The sequence below is a fragment of the Plodia interpunctella genome, chromosome 11 (genome assembly GCF_027563975.2).
Source record: "Plodia interpunctella isolate USDA-ARS_2022_Savannah chromosome 11, ilPloInte3.2, whole genome shotgun sequence".
Classification (NCBI taxonomy): Eukaryota; Metazoa; Arthropoda; class Insecta; order Lepidoptera; family Pyralidae; genus Plodia; species Plodia interpunctella.
The window spans coordinates 9,406,892-9,428,556 of NC_071304.1; positions in this window are offsets into that span (position 1 = coordinate 9,406,892).

Consider the following 21,665-nt stretch of genomic DNA (forward strand, 5'->3'; position numbering starts at 1 on the left):
ATTTATAAAATCACAAAAATATACATTTTCAACATAATTTCTTTCATGTAATACGAATACAAATATTTAACGTTTACCAAAGCTAAAAGTAAACAAATTTAAAATAAATATCTATATTACTGAACCATAAATCACTTCTAAGTAACCAATTGAAAAATGTTTCTTTCAATCAAACGTATATTTTGTAAGAACATGCAATGGAAAATAAGCCTCTGAGGAAAAAAATACACAATGTCGTCTCACATCTTTCTTATTGTTTATTGCTTCCTGCATTATCCACGAGACAATTTTTTTTCATTCGCGTGTGAAATTGGTTTATATTGTCCCAAAAACATAATGAGGACAGGATGAAAATCACGGCGAACAAGAACTTCCGAGCTCTAGTTTTACAAAATCACATGTGCCATTAAAAAAAACGAATATCACTCAAATTTAAACTTTATTTTGAAGAACGTAGAGATGACGTGTGTTGAATTTTATAAATTTTGATTATTGCGATACTTTCCACACATGTTTTCGCGCGTGATTTTTCTTTGTTACATTAGGAATTTCCGCTACCTACGTGTCAGTTATTTGAGCCTGTCGCATGGGTAATAAGGGTATACAATATACATGTTACGCATTTATTTGTAATGAACGTACATTTTTGACCTGCCTACCATGGGAAATTTCACTCGTGTATTTTCCGGTTTATGCTGCGTAATGGAAAATAATTTATGAATATATTTTGCTAATGTAAGGTATATATATACGACATGTCCACTAATTGGTTCGTTGTAATAACTTTATCTTGAATTTTAACAAATCGGGTTGCGAAATAAAAGCATATCGTATACCTACTTATTTGACATAAGAAGTGTTTAATGTCTTACACATGCACAATAAATATTTTGCTTCAATAATCACACAATAAAATTTCTATTTAAATGCATTGTCACACATGATTTTTAACTTATTTTTGAAAATAATAATGAGATGAAAAAATTCTGGAATCGAGCGGGAATCGAACCCGCGCCCCTGTCTATCCGGGACAGTGCTCTTGACCACTGAGCTATCGAGAACATGGCTGTTCGACCGAATTAATTCATCTCTTCACGTCTATATATATATATATATATATATATATATATATATATATATATATAAGTAATTATATAATATATATATAAAGTAAATCTGTAAGTTGGTTATGTCTGTACATATGAGATATTAAAGAAAACTAATTATGGACTAATAGAAGCCAAAACATGTTAAACAATATTTTCACCAAATCAAATCTATCAAATACAAAAAGTGTAACTAAGATATTTCACAAACGACAATATTTTTTTCATAAAAAATACTTACGTGCCGTTCGTGGTGTACCTCAAGGGCCATATTACGAATACCTATAATATGGTATTTTGGTAAATACACGAATTTAAACTTTAATAAAATAAAATTTTAATAATTTTAGTACCTATTTCTTGAAGCGCACTTTTTTTTTAGTGTGGTTCAAATAACAAGGCGGCTGCACTAAAAACAAATTCGCTTCGAGGAATACCTGTTATTTTGATCGGTGCTCAAAGTAGCACTGGATAGTACTGTATCAATGAATAGTTTAACACTCCAGATACACAAGGTACATTCAATTATGAAGCAGGTCTTGCAGACGGTTTGGCGGCATTATTGTTCAATTAATTCGACGCTGATTAGCCAGTCATTGTCCGTGATGCTAATCTAGCTCTGTTTAATAGTATACATACCACGTTGGGCCATGAAATATGTAACTGTGTACACGAGCTGAACTCATAAAGATTAACTGGGTGTGAAACAAAATTTCAAAGATTTTTTACTGAAATAACAATTTTGACACAAGTAATGCATTCGATGCGTGATAAAACATCATGTCTTTGCAGTAAACCGTTGAGCAGTTCCCACGTCGGGAGTCGTTCCTCGGAGCACCAACAGGTCATGCTTATCATAATGCATTGTCATGTAAACTAAACGTGTGTACAAGATTTCATCAGTTGAAGATATCTGCTAATGCAGATATCTTGGAATTGAGTGCAAAATTCCACCAGAGACATATTACATTACATACAAAAAAACTTGTAAAACAACATATATAGGGAATTGTTTCAATAAAAGCATCAAGCAAACGGTCGTAATTTTCAATAATTCATTTCATTAATTAATTTTAAAAAAGTATATATAACTATATAAGTATATAGTGACAGTAATAAATAATGTGAATCGGCGGCCCGCATTTTCAACTGACGTCTTTGGAGAAAAGGCTGCGGTTTATTGCGCCGCTTCTTATTTTCCTGCTTTTTGGAAGAAGCCGGCGGTGGACTTAGTGAGTAAAATTTCACGTATTAAATTTTACGTAAATATAAATAAATATATTAGGACAAATCACACAGATTGAGTTAGCCCCAAAGTAAGTTCGAGACTTGTGTTATGGGATACTAACTCAACGATACTATATTTTATAACATATACATATGTAGATAAACATCCAAGACCCGGGCCGATCAGAAAAAGATCATTTTCCATCATGACCGGACCGGGGATCGAACCCGGGACCTCTCGGTGCAGTGGCAAGGACTTTACCACTGCGCCACCGAGGTCGTCACGTCGTATATCATCCTATGTTGAATAAAGGATTTCAGATCGCTGTTGGAGCTTGATATGGCCACACTAACTGGTCTAGCCAAATCTATTGCATCCTGCATAATACAATTGGACTTTAATTTAATGTTAAATTAATCTCTCTCTCCTTAGCTTTCCCATATCTTCGTATGTTCCTGGTTTAATTCTTGGCTAGGAAAGGATCCCATAAAAATTTGGAATCAATCAATTCAGAACATTTGCAAAGCTGCTAGTGATAGTCGTCTCGTACGAAATCCATGGTCGCATATTGAGAGCTCTTATCTAGAGTGGAAACCTAGTACACTGGAGCTAAGCTCTAGCTTAATAATATTTGAAATGCTTTCCTACAGCTTGCGTTCTTCTTAGCATGTTCAAATTCAAATTCAAATTCAAAATTCTTTATTCAATTTAGAATGATATACATCACTTATTGACGTAAAAAAAATTACTTAAACTAAGTCTACTGCCGGCTTCCAAAGCGCAGGTGAAGAAGAAGCGGCGCAACAAACTTCACCGCAGCCTTTTCTCCAAGGACGTCATTTAACAAATATAGGTATTTTAAAAATAAGGAGGACGAATGTCAATTCGACTACATTTGTGAGGAGGTCACCACGAAGCCCATCTGTCCCAGCTGAGCTTGAGGGAATTGGGAATTGAACTCAGCTGAGCCGGCTGAGTTCAATTCCCAGGGCGGGCAACTTTATTTTATTATATATTTGTACTTGTGAGCACTGATATTGCATAGATAGTGTTCGTTTCTATGTTTGAGTCCATCGGCGGGTCCGATGGACTCGAAACACAGATATAAGCTTAATTAATATGAGCACACTCAACGAAGTCTATTTATTTGTGTATCTAATCATATTCAGAATTGTTTCCTCTATTCCTATGAGGACCTCGAACTTCAAACCGCGGAAGGGAGAAAATCAAGTTGCAGACGCCAAACCAACTGAACTGTTAAGTTCAGTTGGTTTAGCATCGGTAACTTCGCTGGATCAATACTGTTTTCTTATCATTAATACAGGTCGGAAACCAGTAATGAAGCAATAGTAACAGTGATTGTAAATCAATAGCTTGCCGAGATGAAGTGGATAAAATGCAAATTAGATTGTAGGCGCGTCATGTTTATCCCCGTTAGTAACTTTGTATGTTATCCCTCTATACAATACAATTTAAAAAAAACGTACTTTATTGCACCAAAACTTAGAAATAATATATAGAATACCTAAATAATATGAAGGTCCTTCGTTTTGACGTCCGTCGACTGATAAAGCAGAATAATGCAGAAATTGTACGAAGTTTCGACTTACGTCAACGCATGTCACTATTAAAATCCACAGGTATAAAACAACGGAGCATTAAGCTGGCACCGTCAGTTTTTGTTTATCAAATAATGCATTGCCATTGAAAGTGAATCCCACTAATATTATAAATGCGAAAGTTTGTGAGGATGTGTGGACCTATTGTTATGAAATTTGGTGCGCGGGTAAAATATAACCTGGAATAACATAAAGAGTACTTTTTATACAGAAATTCCTACCGGAGCGAAGCCCTCGGGCGCAGCTAATCTTCCAAATACATTCATTTTTATGGTGATGCGATGTCCTATGATTCACAAACAACCAAGAAAGTGCAAGAATGAGAAAAAATATTTCTATTTCTACCAATATCAAGAAGTGGGACGATGTAATGGATACAAAACGAACAAATTCATAATTGATTAGTGGCATTAGAGATACAAGTAACTATTGCTCTGTATATACTAGGTTCATACCAATTTTGTAATTAATATTCATGAGAACAAAAGCAAAAAAAAAAGTTTCAAAATATATTTTGGTTTAAGTATAACATGCAAAATTTCAAGAATCTATTTTTTGCTATTTTGACAGAAAGAGGATATTATAAGTTCAATGTGTCTGTGTATATGTATGTCTGTCCGTGAAATCGTAGCAGTTCAATCGGCTAAACCGATTTTGATTTACGTAGTTCTTTTCAATTGAAAGATATTTTAACCGCGAGTTTTATGTCTTGAAAATGTGTGTTCAACCGTTTGAAAACCGTCTGCGTTCTTTCAAATCTTCATGTACTAAATGCTCCCAGGTTATATAGGTAGGTAGGTAATCCATATTGAAGGTAAATTCAGGTAAGCTGTGGATTTGACCTGTCCTTCATATTCATGAGCCGGCCAACACGACTGAATAATACCTATATACGTCTTTTGACATGAATAATAAAATATTCGTTATACACAGAACTGTAATGTTTCGAATCGACATAAATTTATATGTCTTGGGAATGAGTCAAGTTTAGTTTCACTAGCTTTTGCCCACGTCTTCGCCCAAGTAATATTTCCCACGGGAACATTTATTTTTCCGGGATGAAAGATAATATATGTATATTATCCTTGTATATGTCCTTCTAGGTATTTCAAACAACATATATGACAAAATTCAAGCAAATTGGCTCAGCAAATATTGCGTGAGCACATAATAACCATATTACTTTCGCGTTTATAATATTATATCATGATATAGTATTTAATAAATCAAGGCAAGTATTCAATTTATAGTACATAATAAACATCGCTGGGTGTTATTTAGGTTAACTTTGTTAATTACGTAAGTGCTATTGTTTTTTACTTACATGTTTAATTCTCCATTTCCATGTGAGTGAAACCCATGTGGTAAAGCTAAGCAAAATAAAAAAAATATTTTAATATGTTTAAAATCGGGCTTACCAACAAAGGAAATTCAAATATCGCCTTGCTCGGTCCAGGTCATTTCAGACGAACACAAAAGAACACGAAAGATATTGTTATTTTAATAAGATTTCTAAAATATATTCACCATAGAGTTATAACTGTACTGGTGAATTGTGTAGAAGATGGGTAAAAGTAAAAAAAAAAAAACCGGTCAAGTGCGAGTCGGACTCGCCCATGAAGGGTTCCGTAGCAGCAAGTAATACAACATGAAAGTGCTTGATGATCTTTATGATTATGAAATAAAATGTTTTTGTATATTTTTATATTTGCATTGATTGATTGAAAGGTACATTGCGATTTACTATTTATGCCGTATAAAAAACAAACTACTTAATAGATCTTGTTCAAACCAATTTTCGGTGGAAGTTTACATAGTAATATTCATCATACATTTTTTCAATGTTATTATTCTCTTATTTTAGAAGTTGGGGGATAGACATTTTACCACTTTGTAAGCGTCTCTCGGGCAACTATTCAGTTTAGAAAAAAATTATATTAGAATCTCCAATATTATTTTAAATGTACACGTATGTATGATAAAAAAAATTCCAGTGTTCTAAGTATGGGGATCTTAGAACACTGGAATTTTTGGGGATCCCCATAAATTTATTGTTTTTGTTTTCTAATTTTGTGTAAAATCTTAATGCGGTTACATGTACTTACCAAGTTTCAACAATATAGTTTTTATAGTCGGAAGAAAGTGGCTGTGACATACAGACGGACGGATGGACAAACAGACAGACATGACGAATCTATAAGGGTTCCGTTTTTACCATTTGGCTACGGAACCCTAAAAATGTGTTTCTGTATTGTAATATAATATTTTTAAAATACATTCTTTACTTACAAAACAATTTACAATGGCGCTCCTAAAACCTAATAAAATTAAGATTAACAATAACAAAATAATTTGTGAACATGTTAACCTACGAATTGTCGAAGTACTTTTTGACTTGCAAAACTTGATTACAGACAGACAAACATACACCGGGACAGACGTAGGCTAAATAAAAGGTAGTAAAAATGATATTTATTTTTAATTAACGTGTTTAATTATCTAAAAACGATCGCCTGTTATAAAGATTAAATAAATTTAATTACCTATTTTAGAAATGACTCTCTTAAAAGACATAAAATCCCCGGCGACTCGGATTGAACAGCTCTAAAACTATTACTATTGAAAATCCCAGCCAGTATCGAGGTCTACTTAGCAGAATCTATGACGTAATCAGTCCGCGACTTCTCATTAAGAGCTCGCTATTCAGCTGAATTATTGGTGAAAGAAATGAGGAGATAAAACATAAGGAGACATACAACTATAATGTTGCCGAAAACTCGATTTTGTTGCTATCGATAGTTGATCTTAAAATTATATAACTGAATTATATAGCTGCGTATGCACTGATACTGTCGACATATTGATCGGTGAATAGTATCTATGATTAAATGTTTGTAACACTAATGGCATTTCGGGTACATTTTTTATTTGCCCAAAACAACATTTTTTGGAGCTTAAATTACCTTTCTGCCAAAATTCATGCTTTTATATAGGAATATATCTATACTCATCTATGTCATCACTCATCTATATATATAGTTTAGACTGAAAAAATATTATAATAAATTTACCAATTAATGTGACATTTCAAGTAACTTTTTTTTTTCTTAATAAATACTCCATTCTTCTACATTATACTAAAATATACTCAAAAATTACTGCACGGATTTTTATGCGGTTTTCACCAATATAATAGTGTAATATTCCTGAGGTGTATGTGGATTTAGGTGTATAATTTATTATGCTTTTACCCGAGCTAAGCCGGGATGGGACGCTAGTATCAATATATTAACACATCTCCTTCAACCTGTAATCCGTGAGAGCCGCTAATACTCAGCAGGGTCGGGAAGTAATTAGACTCGTATCCTTAGAAGAAATTCCGGTCAATTTGACCCCAAGTCGTAATTCAGTCATTTCCACTGCGCTATCTGAGCTTGGGGTCGTGTAAATGAAAATATAAGGACAAATCACACAGCTTCGGTCGGAGTCAAAGTTTTCTATAATTTATTTCATACTTTTGACGAAGTTTTGTATTTTGTATTATATATATATATATATATATATATATATATATATATATATATATATATATATATATATATATATATATATATATATATATATATATACATACTTTACGTATTAATAAAACAGTAAAAATCTTTTGTCTGTACATTTAGTAATTTTGACTGAAGTGGATACTTAAAAAAGGACACGCGCTAATCTCCGAAAGCACTGGACGGAATCCAATGAAACTTTTTTATAATATAGCTATTAGGCATAGGTAACATATAGGGTATTAATTATTATGAACACCTGATGGAGAACAATGACGGTACAGCTAAACTATATGAAATATAGAAATGACGCCTTAATAAGAGTTCAGATTTATGAGCATTTCCTGTTGAAGTATAAAAAAATAATTAAAGCCGAGATTCTCATGAGAGTGGTTCCGGTGAAACCGTACTCGACTCGACGTACGGGACCCTATGTGGCTTTCTCCAGGGTGAGTAACAGTTATAACTGTTCTGGTGAATTGTGTAGAAGAAGCGTTTGTGGGTAAAAGTAAAAAAAAATCGGCCAAGTAGATACGTTATATAGTTCCGGAAGAAAGTGTCTGTGACATACGTACGGACGGACGGACAAACAGATCTTTTTATATTGGCGCCCGAAGGAAATACCCCCATAGTAGTATATAAAGATTTTTTTTAGTCTCTCCAATAATTTTGACTCCTTATCAAAAATTGTAGGGCCACGCGTACGAAGTCGCGGGCATTAGGTAGTAGCATAAATAAAAATATTCTTCCAACGTGCTAAAAAAATAATTGATGAACTGTTTGAAGAATTTATGTAATATAAAATGTATATTAAAATAAAAATAATATTTTTATTTTATTATTATATGATATCACTTCACACGAAGTCGGGCCAAGTAGCTAGTTTTTTGAACAAAGAGAAGGCGGATGTGATGAATTGTGATAAATTCTGTACATCCAATACGTATAAAACCTGTAAATATAATCTGATAAATACAAATATAATTAAATTCCAAACAAAAGAAGCACAACTCGTTAGCTTTTGACGTTTCTGAGACCTACTGAAACCTTTATTGGAGAGCTTTGAAAAGCCCTTCAAAATCTATTGTGACGGACCTTTAGAGGAGATTTGAAAACTTTTGACGTGCTTTTCGGTCCTTATAAGGCTTCCTTTCTAGTTTTATCTTCCGCCTGAGGCATGGGCTTCGGGTTTCCGGTCAAGTATATATCGTCGTAATATAATATATATAAATTTTTTTCTTACACTAATCTGTGGTTTACGAGGTTGGCTTCACGTTTATTTATATTTATTACAATTTAATGTAAAGCTGTTTGTTTTGACCCAAATAAAAATAAATGTGAATCCAACCCCGTAAACCGTAAATTAGTGTGAGAAAAAAATTTGCAAGTCGGACGTTATTTGAACATATAAGTGTTTCAAGATTGATTACATAAAGTTAAAAAAAAAACCAAGATTTAGCTAATTGTTTTGAATGATATGCCAATAAAAACTGCAGTTGTGACCACTGGATGTGACATAACTTGAACTTATCCATAACTAATATTTTTGAAAGTACAATGCAATTATAAAATATATATATTTTTAATAATCATTATATCGATTCAACATACCGTAACGAGGTGCACTAAAACCTGCTTAATGATCTTCGTCTGTGACGAAATGTTTAATTATTACACTGAACTGATTTCGAATTTGAATAATATTTCAGTAAAATATGTCGGTTTGAAGAATAGCACTTCTAAAATAGACTCGAAATAGGTACTTATGACTTGTTTTAAACTCAAAATATCACATGAAGGTCACACCTATCAATATTTTCTCATAAATTATTTGTTTGCTTTGGCCCGAGACTTCACCCGCTGTAATTTCCCACGGAAACTGCACACTTCAAACTACATTTGTATGCAAAATTTGAAGAAGATCGGTTGATTTCGGTCGGTTGAGTTATATAGAGCGTGAAGAGGTAACAAACAAATAAACAAACAAACTAACTTACATTTGTACTATCAGTTAGTCTTATATTTTTGTATGTAAGCCATTAATTATGCTGGCAAACGTCAACAATACAACTTAACCATTGTTGTTTAAATATTCGTGATAAATTTAATAATTACTACATTTACTATTAGTTAAGTAAAAAATAAAAACAAAAAATAGAATTAGTTCTATTTAGATGTCCAAAGATACTTAATATATTATATAAATATACAATATTAAGGAAAGTTATAAAAATACATATATATTTATTATTATTTATTTTGACGGCCTCGGTGGCGCAGTGGTAAAGTTCTTGCCACTGAACCGAGAGGTCCTGGGTTCGATCCCCGGTCGGGTCATGATGGAAAATGATCTTTTTCTGATTGGCCCGGGTCTTGGATGTTTATCTATATATGTATATGTTATAAAAATATAGTATCGTTGAGTTAGTATCCCATAACACAAGTCTCGAACTTACTTTGGGGCTAGCTCAATCTGTGTGATTTGTCCTAATATATTTATTTATTTATTTATTCATATATGTAACTTTCTTTAATATTGTAAATATTTATATTACACATCATGACGAATCATGACTGCCTAGTTAATTAATGTAACTTGATCCGGAAATAGGAAACAAACTAGTTAATGAAGTGTATGAAGGAGATGCTTGTACACAAACTGTTCAAAGTATGAACTGGCATTAATTACATAGAATCCATATCGAGCTCTGTTACCGTAGTAAGTTAAGCAAGTTATGGAAGCCTATCGATATTTCCAACATAACAGTGGTTAGGTTATCCTAACTAATATTATAAATGGGAAAATAAGTTGGTTTATTTGTTATACGCTCTATTTACTTAACCAATCTTCTTGAAATGTTGAAATCTTGAAGTATAGAGTTATACCTTTCATCCCGGAAATTAACGCGGGCGAAGCCGCGGGCAACAACTTGTCCTACTATAAATGTGCAAGTTTGTGCGAATGTATGTATATTTGTTACTCTTTCACGCTAAAGCTACTGGACTGTTTATTATGAAATTTTGTTCACGTGTAGAATATAACCTAGAATAACATATAGGGCACTTCTTATCCAGAAATTCTCACGGGAGCGAAGCACCGGGGCGCAGCTTATTAAAACACGATAATCAAATGTTAGTTGATCATGCAATTTATTTACAGCAAAATTTTGTGCCTTTTTGTTCTTTTTAAAGTAGATGTAATTAAAATGCTTTTCATTCCAAATTCAAATCATTTATTCAGAAATTAGACCTTCACAGGCACTTTTTCTCGTCAATTTTTTATTTATAGTTATTTCTCACAAGCTACAAACTACTGGCATTTAGGAACGACCACTGCTGAGAAGAAATGCCGAAAGAAACTCATTTGAACATTTTCCAACATTTATGGAACACTAAAAAATATTAAAATTTTATTCTTCGAACCGTTTAAATATACGGAAGGGCATGAAGTTAACACAATAACGATATCGACTAATTAGTTTAAATCTGAAGTTTCTGGTGCAAAGGATTGCCATTGCTATTCAGCGTGGCAGCGCCGCTAGTGTTTTAGGCGCCTTTGCACCGGGAACATTGGGAGGTGGGTTATAATTAAAGCATTTAGTGACCATTTTTTATAGTTTAAATTCGTTAAGATATTTACCAAAATGCCAGATCGACATAAATATGTGTATGTACCTATAGTCATATATTATTAATAATTCGACGATGTTTTAAATCCTACATTGAGCATCGCGTTACATTGTTATCTAGAGTATAAATCATTTTAGATTTTACCACAATATGATTGATAAACATGTACTCTACTTATAACTGTGTTTTAATTATATATCTAAAACACATTTATCATTTGTCATACTCGGAAAGTATGATATGTTTGACCTAAATATCTGAATAGCTTTGTAAAACACCACACTATTGCACAATAGAACCATTCCCTCACTAGGGTAGTAAAATATCTATATAATATATTATTTCATGAATTATTTCTCATTTCTTATTTATTGTTAAAAGTGGGTCGAAGAACATATTTCATTATTTTTTGTATTCCTCGAAGCTCAAAACACACACAAAATTAAAATTTGTGTGTGTTTTTTGTTTTCTTTTTTTTTTACTTTTTGGTGCGCTTCGACGGGTGCAGTTTTAACAAATTCCATTTCTTTCAACAATGTTTCGATTTATATAATAACGAGATTAGAAAAAAGTAGAAATTACTGCTTAAAAATCAATGATTAACTCAAAAATACTATCCTAGAAATGGCAACACTAAAACTAAATTAATAAAAGTTTGCAATAACAATCAATCGTTGGCAACAAATGCGTAGGTATCTTCAACAAGAACTGAAGACACGTAATTCTCTAGAGAGAGTACTTGTTAACCGACTAGTATCAAGAGAGTGTTCCAGTACAACTCGAGCCTATAGCCCGGCAAAGTCACGCGATGCCCCGGGGACTTTTTGTTTAGCGATACGTTATTGAGCAGTGCAAAATTCGGTACTGGCAGGAACTGCGTGTTTGATTAAAAATATTCTTTTTTTGAATGTTGGGATCGAGTTGCTTTGTTAGAAATAAAGTCACAAAAAAAAACATGGTTTCCTCTTTCAACTTAATTTCTGATTTTTTTTTTGACGTGACAACGTCTTAAATTAGGTTGCGGCTGGGAGTCACTTATGAAAAAGTGTAACGCCCGGTAACGTTACGATGAGTCATCGAACGAGAGAGAGGCCCGCCGAATGCCTTGCGTCTCTCTCCCACTCAACTATGATCGGTCTGCCGCGCGCGTAAAAAGACGTTGTCACGTAAAATCTTCGCCCGTAAAACCGACTTTACAGGCAACCATTTTTTTTACAAAAGACTTGGCTGTATGGGCTAGTACCCTTTGCCTCCTCAATAAAACGAGGGAATAAACCAAAAAAAAAATCATTTCTGATTTGCCTCAAAAACCGGCTTCGCTTAGGTTTATGGAAGATTTTACTGTTTTTATGGTATGTCTATTCTCGTTATATATTATATTCTCAAGATGTCCCAGGGGACAGTTCAAGACTAGAGTCGTAAAATCCTTCAAATCGTCGATAATAAATTTTGTAGAATGAGTATCATCATAATTCATTACTTTATTGATTTAAAACTTTATAATGTGCCATTTTTTCGGTGATAAAGACGTGTTTTTGTCTGGCACTTTTCTTTTGGTCCTTTTTTAATCGATACATCGATTCAATGGAAACATCGGAGAGAGGTAATTAGAACGATTAGCTACTAGGTATTTATTTACCCACTACTTAATTGTGTAACTTTGATTATAATTACATGGTAGGTATTGAAATAATCTAGAAAAAAAAACTCGAACTTATGATTAGACCGATAAAGTTTTTACTTAAAGAAATAAATAAATAAATATATTAGGACAAATCACACAGATTGAGCTAGCCTCAAAGTAAGTTCGAGACTTGTGTTATGGGATACTAACTCAACGATACTATATTTTATAACAAATACATATATAGATAAACATCCAAGACCCGGGCCAATCAGAAAAAGATCATTTTCCATCATGACCCGACCGGGGATCGAACCCGGGACCTCTCGGTTCAGTGGCAAGAATCTTACCACTACGCCACCGAGGTCGTCAAATGTTAATGGATACCATAAAATAATGACTTTTTGTAACATACAGTCAAATTAGTTAACTCAAATGTACCTATTTAAACATTACATTCGTAAGACAAGATCAAACACATCAAACCAGTTAATACCAGTCCCGCTAATCCCCAGGGATGAAAACCTATCCTTTTCCAATTACCTGTACGGCACAATGTACTGTATGTCAAGCAACCCTTCATGGACCTCTACGGAGTGGTGATAGAGGCGAATTTGAAGTGAATATGGATAGTATTATGCTGTGATCTGTACAATTAGAATTCGAGTTTGCATCCCGTGAGAGTTCTCTCGATTTGGGCTATAAGCAGCTCTGTGTCCATCGATTTTAACGCTGCCCTAAGCTTTTCAGGTTTTATGCATCCCATATAACAGGTTTGGGATCCCTTTGTTTGGCATAAATTTTTTATCCTAATTTAATTTAGCATAACGACTTAGGCATATATTTTTTGACATAATAATATTTTGACATACTTGTTTTTTGGCATACATTTTCAATAAGCATAATTATAGTTTAGGCTAATGTAATTAAACATAGTTTTGATTTGAATGAAGTTCTAAGGCATAAAGATCAATAGTCGTAATGAATTAATCGTAATATTTATTTCTGATTAGGTTAGGTTAGGTACTTATGCCTAATTATCATTATGCGTGAGCATATTTAGGCTTTAGAATAATATGCTTAAAAATTGTTATATTTCTGGTAGGTATGCGTAAAAAAATTATGGCCTAAAACATTATGCCAAATTAATATTGTGCTTAATTATTATTATGATAAGTAATTGTATGCCATGTTAATTTATGACATAAAATTGTATGCATAAAAATATATCCTTGTCATATCTTTGAAAGCATTGTAATTAACACAGTATTTTTTTCACTGATGTTTCTATTAATATAAGGATATATATTTATTATATATATATATATAATTTCTAATAATATACGAATAGTCATCAAAATAAAATAAAAAATACAAACCAATTTACGCGAAAAATAGATGTATTTTTTGGGTTGTAGGTATTTTTAGTAAAAATGCCACTGAGAAATAAAACAATGAATGATGATTCATCATTTTATTCCTCAGTGGCATTTTCACCTTACAACTTCGGTTCTAAATATATTTTTTAATTGATGAAATGTTGAAAAACGTGACACAGAGTGAAGGATTAATTGGATAATAGAATGAAAGAACAAATCATTACATACGTTTATTATCGCCATTAAGAACGATACATCCAACGACCATAATTTACATGGATTATATATTATAATGCATAATATCTAAAGCCTTGTATACATTAAAGCATAAATACCCTTTATAAGATGTCGTCATTAAGCTCCACATACTTAAAGTTCATTTGACGCACACCATATTTTTTTATCGATGAAAACGCTACGGAAAATCGACTAAGATTTCTTTGCTTGGTTAACATTGTTAGTCGCTCAACTAGGACACCTGGTATGAAAACATGACTTCTTTACGTTATGCCTTAGTGTATACGAGGCTTAACAAACACATGTATCACAGAATAATCTGATAGTGCACGAAATTGACCATTTTTACAACGTGGACGATCACTTAACATAAATGAGTTAGGAAATAATATACAAATACAATGAGAAAGAGTATTTTAAAACATTAAATATTATACAAAATTTTATATTAGGCCTTTCAAAAAGTAATCATAATAATTATATGCAATATGTAGTTTACATTTAAAAAAAAATAAAGTAAACACTTTATTTTAAAAAATGTAAACAACATAATATTGCTTTGAACTTTTTAAAAATTTAAAACACATCTTTTCACACTGAAAACAGCCTAACATAAATTAATATGTTGCTCTCTTTCTTTTTGCCTGTTACAGGTCAGTGTGAAAGAGATAGGGGGAGTAATATTGCTTTTTTCCTCATTCTCGGCTTCGGAGTATTCGCCAACTTTCGATACTTTACGATTATTATGGTCATTTACGAGAATCGGTATTTCTTCTCGGCGAAGTAACGATTATGTGTATTCGAATGGATTTTAGCTGATAATACAATGTCACAACTTCAGACCTTGTCCAAATAGAGCTAGGTAAAATGTAATCATGATTACATATAATAAAATGATTACATAGTAAAATTACCCAACTTGCATAATATCCTCGTTTTAATTTGTAATAAAAAATCAGAGTATGGAAAAATGAATTATCATTAAGTTTTGTAATCATTAATCATTTAAAGCATATTCTTTTTATTTTACTAAACTATTGTCATTTATAACTATGAATATTAATAATTTTTAAAATAATATTTTCATACAAAAAAAATGTGAAGACCTGATTGTTATTGCAATTGTTCAACAATTGGAACTTTCAATGATTTATTTACAAAATTATGTTTTAAAGTTCTATTTTTTTTTAATTAATGCGAAGTTTAGCATCGCCCGTATTACAGAGGAAAAGGAAGTGGTGTTAGATTCCGTAAATATTAGACGTTTTAACTACCTAGTTCACATTATATGTACAATTTACACAATTAATAGGTGAATTTATATATTTAAATTTGGCACGACAATGTGACAATATTAATTTTCATGTTCATGCATATAAATATTATATTCATTATGAATATTTCCGCAAAGTAAATTAAAAAAAAAACGTGTTTTAGAAACTCTTATATAGCTTGCAATGTAACTATGTATGTCTGTATGTCTATTCTGGTGATAAGCATGAGCTGATGATGCACCCAGGAAGGGCTCCAGACGTGGGAACTCCTCAACGATTTATTGACATGATATTTTTGACACAAATTGAATGCAATTGTTCTGACAACAATAAAAACTGTGTCACAAAATGAAATTATTGTACTTAAAAATCTATTTAACGCTCTTAAAAACTTCTAAAACACGAATCTTCTCGCTCGTACACCGTTGCGTCGAGGTAGCGTACTGTCGTTCCTATATGTTTTATTGACATTCACGTGCGTCTACTTAAGTCGGAATACTATACGCGTCATTTTAGAGTTGATCCGTCACAGAACGTCAACGTAACGAAGGACGACGGAGTGCAACGGAGCAACGGGGCCAGATTTTATAAAAATATTTATATATTTCGTTGCATAGTGCAGCTTTATATCATTCTAGTAGGATCAGGTTCCCAACCAGTATACACATAGGAATTAAACATTGCACCAGAATTGTTATCTCAAATTCCTGTTACAGTTGATTAATATTATTTTTGAACGGAAACAACTCAAATTGGAACGAACATTCGACACTGATTAACGAATCAAATAATTGTTTTCGAATGCAAAAGTATGTGTAATGTAAAACATGTTGGAATCTCACTATAGCCATTTAAAAATACACAAAAATACAAATATTTTTTCTAGTATATTTTAATTAAAATTGATTCCAACAATAAGTTAACTGAGCCTTTGATAAATTTTTACAGTTTTCTAGTTTGATTTTCACTCATAATTAAACACGATTTCACATTTATCTTAGACTGAAATTCAGTGAATATTCCATCCATTGGACATATTACAAGGCAAAATAATTACTAAATAATAAATAAAAAATGAGAAATATCCGTCCGTCTATTTGTATTCTGACATTAACTCGACGTAATACACGACTCCAACATATAGTGGCGCAGCTACAAGAGGACCACATCGTGGGTGCTTAATTTAGGGGCCCTCAGATCTGATTAGCCACTTTTTTTTTGTCCCACAAAATTTTTAACTAGGTAGTATTACTGTACTAACAAATAGTAGCGCAGCAACAAGAGGACCGCATCGTGGTTGCCTTATGTTAGGGGCTTCAGACCTGAGTTTTTTTTTGTCCCACATATTTTTTTACGTAGTAATACTGTGACTCAATAATTATTTAATGTGTTTGGCTGGAATAGTATAATTCAGTGTTATGAATCTATGTCTGTTTCGACTAATTGATGCTGAAAGAACAAGGTAAAACAATGAACAATAACCAACATTCCAATAGTCATTTAAATATTTTTTATTTATTTAATATCTTATATACACTGAGATGGTAAACAGGAAAGTAAATACAAGCTGCAATTTATTTTAATTTTTTTTTATTCCTGCAGATCCATGATAGGCGTAAAAGTTTTTTAAAAGGAAAACAAATAACAGATTTCTGACTACGACACTAGCTACAGCTAACAAAACTAAATAGAATCAATTACACACAATATGAAGTTATAGAAGACGAAAAATATGCGCAAATAAGTTAACATGGCAGCGCCTGTTCTCATCGATCAAAATTATTTGCTAAAAGCTGCCTGAAAGCCAGGGTATCGATTCTGCTAACGTTACGTCAAAATCGCGTCGCAATGGTTTTCAAATAGTATTTCTGTTGCAACCGTTACGTATTTCTATTATTTACGAATTAATTTACTGAATAATTATTTTATTTATTTGTTTATGTTAATTTCGATTCACCATTTTACCGTTTATCTGTACAATTAATGGTGCAGTGAATAATTATTAGTTTCATTTGTATAATATTAATACAAGTACTGTCACCATAAATAAATAAATAAATATAAATATATTAGGACAAATCACACAGATTGAGCTAGCCCCACAGTAAGTTCGAGACTTGTGTTATGGGATACTAACTCAACGATACTATTATTATAACATATAGTTAGGGATCCATTTTTTCGCATAATTTTTTATTCTAATTTAATTTAGCATAACTCGTTATGAGTTAAGCATATGTTTAACGAGTTAGACTAAATTAAATTAAAGTATGTCAAATTGTTATTATGTAAAATAAAAAAATATTTTTTGACATAAAAATAAATTTGACATACGTGCTTTTTACATAATTACAGTTTAGGCTAATGTATTTTACCATAATTTTGATTCGCATAAAGCTATAGTGTAGCAGTAGGTTAGGGTGCGGCGGGGCGGCCCTTAGACCACCCATTAGCCGCCAATATGTTAGAATATAATGCTTAAAAATTGTTATGCTTATAGTAGGTATGCCTAAAAAATTGTGCCTAAAATATTATGCCAAATTAATGCGTAACTATTATTATGATAACTAAATGTATGGCATGTTAAATTATGACATAAAATTGTATGCATAAAAATAGGGAACCATATAGTTAAATAGATAAACGTCCAAAGTTCATGTCTGAAAAAGGTCATTTTTTCATATTGATCGAACCAGTTTAACCGTCCACTGTTTTGCTATTTGCCATCTGAGCTCGGAATCCCAAAAATATTTATATGCATGAACATAATTAGATATCTAAGGACTTAAGAATTTGAAAAAACTAGCTTTATAAAATATTCAGTTTTCCTATAATAGAGTAGTTGCCACAGCAATAAGACTTGTATATATATATTATATACTTTTAGAACCATTAATCCGTCGTCACCTATACTGACCAGTAACCGGCCGGTCGTAAAAGTCATGCCAGATGCCTTTGGGCGGCTTATAATAATAAGTCGATTGCGAACGAGATTAATATTAAATTAAAATCTAAGCAATCCCCGACTCCAAAGTTACAGAGATCCTCTCAAAGAGCTGACGATTTCCAAACGGCAGAACGCACATTTCTCAAATATAGCCATGAACGCTCTCGATTAAATTATCTTTCATATAGAAAAAACTAGATCAATATCGGTTCAGCCGTTTGATTGCGCTACGATGCCACGGGCAGACACTTTGAACTTCTGCCCTCTTTCTGTCGTCGGGGATTAAAAAGAAAAATAGGTCGGTAATAAACTAATTTTCAATTGTGTTTCGTTTTTATAAATATTTGAAATACATTTTGCTATTGTAATAGAGGCAACATCCCTATATCTAGACTTACGAGATATAATCAAATTCGATCATCAATGTATATTGCGCTCTCTGACACAGTCAATTAATTTAGACGATGAATATATTTTACATTCTAACCATTTAAAAGGAACTAGAAAATAAGGTAGAATTAAATGAGACTTATTTCGTTTCACGCATACATATCAATATATTTAATAATAGTTACTATTTATCTTATACAACACTGTAATTTAACAACGATTTATGTATTATTACGATTTTAAATTTATACAATGTAATTATTTATATGTTGATATCTGACTGATAAAATATTTACAGATACTTTTTGATTGCAAAAGAAATGCCAGACAAAATAATTCTCGTAAACAGCCAAAACCATTTTTGACTGCATCGCCCGAAATACTTTAAGGAATGTCAAAAAAACTACTGTAATACTTTTGAATAATTTTAGCAAATCGACTTTGTTATTTTTTGTGAGATAACTGATAGTTTTAAATTGCGTCTGCCATTTAAAACTATCAGTCAATACCATTTAGTATCTGACTACAATAATAAATACATCAATAATAAACTATATTTTTATGAAACTAGCTGCGCTCCCGGGCATCGCTCCCGTGGGAATTTCGGGATAAAAAATACCCTATGTCTTATTCCAGGTTATAATCTAGCTGTATACCAAATTTCATAATAATCGGTCCAGTACAGTTTGCGTGAAAAAGTAACAAATATACATACACACATCCTTACAAACTTACGAAATTTTATATATAATATTAATAGGATTTAAAAGTAGTTTAACTAAATGTGAGTCTCAATCTAATAAATCCAATCTAGCTTTCCAATTAAAAACACAATGGCAAAACTAATTACCTCCCGTACAAACCGTAGATCGCAAACAATCCCATGGCAATAATTTATCTTGTAAGGTATCGACAAGTTCATGAATATTGCGTTTTCTAATAGCGTTTTGCAGAAATTATACAACTAATTATAGAAATAAAACCTATATTTGTTAATTGACGTCCTTGGAGAAAAGGCTGCGGTGAAGTTTGTTGCGCCGCTTCTTTTTCACCTGCGCTTTGGAAGCCGGCAGTAGACTTAGTTTAAGTAATTTTTGACGTCAATAAGTGATGTATATCATCCTAAATTGAATAAAGAATTTTGAATTTGAATTTGAGAAATTATTAGATTAAATTGAAATTCAAAACGAACATATACGACAAATAAAAACTTGTATTGATCACTTTCAAAATCTCGTGAAAAAAATCCATGTTAATTTTGAAATAGTGTATGATATTGAGCAATTTACATTCTAATCTATTATATTAAAATTGAGGGTAGAGATTGATAAAACACAATTATTTATAAAAAATAACAGTTTTGTTGAATATATCAAGAAATTTGTATTGCGAACAGTATTCCGTATTCCTTTTTCATGTAGATCGTGGATAATTTATGAAATACATAAAATAAAACTTAAATGAGAATAAAGGAATTGATTTAACCACTTAAAACTATTATATAAACAAATTAATATATAATATTTTTTCTTAATTTTTAACATTTATCAGTAAGATATCAAATATGATAATGATCTACATCCAGACTCCATCCAACATATGTAAATATTACAAAATTTTCGTGACACAAAACATCGAAATTCAGTGCTTGCTATAATCATAGAATAATTGATTTAATCATTATAATATATCCTTGTTATTCTTATAACTATCACCTGTTGATTGCTGTAACGTACTTACATAGAAAAAACTTCACAAACTAATACACAATCGTCACACAACATTTCCCGATACATTTACTTAGCTATTACAATGAAGATGTAAATTTCTAATTTTATTTTTGATTTATTTTCAAACAAAGATGTATGTGTCATATAATTTCTGAAAAAAAAAACATGAATTTCCAAATTCATATTTTTTTTAGAATTGAAATAGCAAAGTAATACAATACATAAAGTCATATTCCGTTTTAATAGTTAAGTAAATCAATTTGCCTGTCGTTTTCCACGTTTCATAATTCCAAAGTCCACTTAATTGTTATTCATCTTTTTTTAAATATAATAAATATATTATGACAAATCACACAGATTGAGCTAGCCCCAAAGTAAGTTCGAGACTTGTGTTATGGGATACTAACTCAACGATACTATATATATATATATATATATATATAAACATCCAAGACCCGGACCTATCAGAAAAAGATCATTTTCCATCATGACCCCCAATCGGGATCGAACCGGTTCAGAGGCAAGTACTTTACCACTGCGCCACCGAGGTCGTCAAAACTTGTTTATCTATGTCCAAACATAATATTTGTGCTTGATGAAACACAAAATATTACCAGAGCCCTTGGTTTCCAAGTTTCAGGATTGTAATTAAAGGTAATAAGAGAATTGAAACACTTTTTTATGTATTTATTTTAGTAGCATTAAATTGTGGACCATACATATTTGTATTCGAACTAAAGCAACTGTGAAGCCAGTATAGCATAAATCATTTTCTCGTGTATCCCCACGAGAGATGTAGCTTGTCTCACGGTCTCACACTCGAATCGCGTAAGATCGATACAGCAATAACCAGTGCACACGTTGAGAAAACTGTTCTGTGCAGATTTCAACTGATCCGTGAGTAGTTTGCAGTCGAAGATGAAGATTAGTCAATTTTGTTTTGA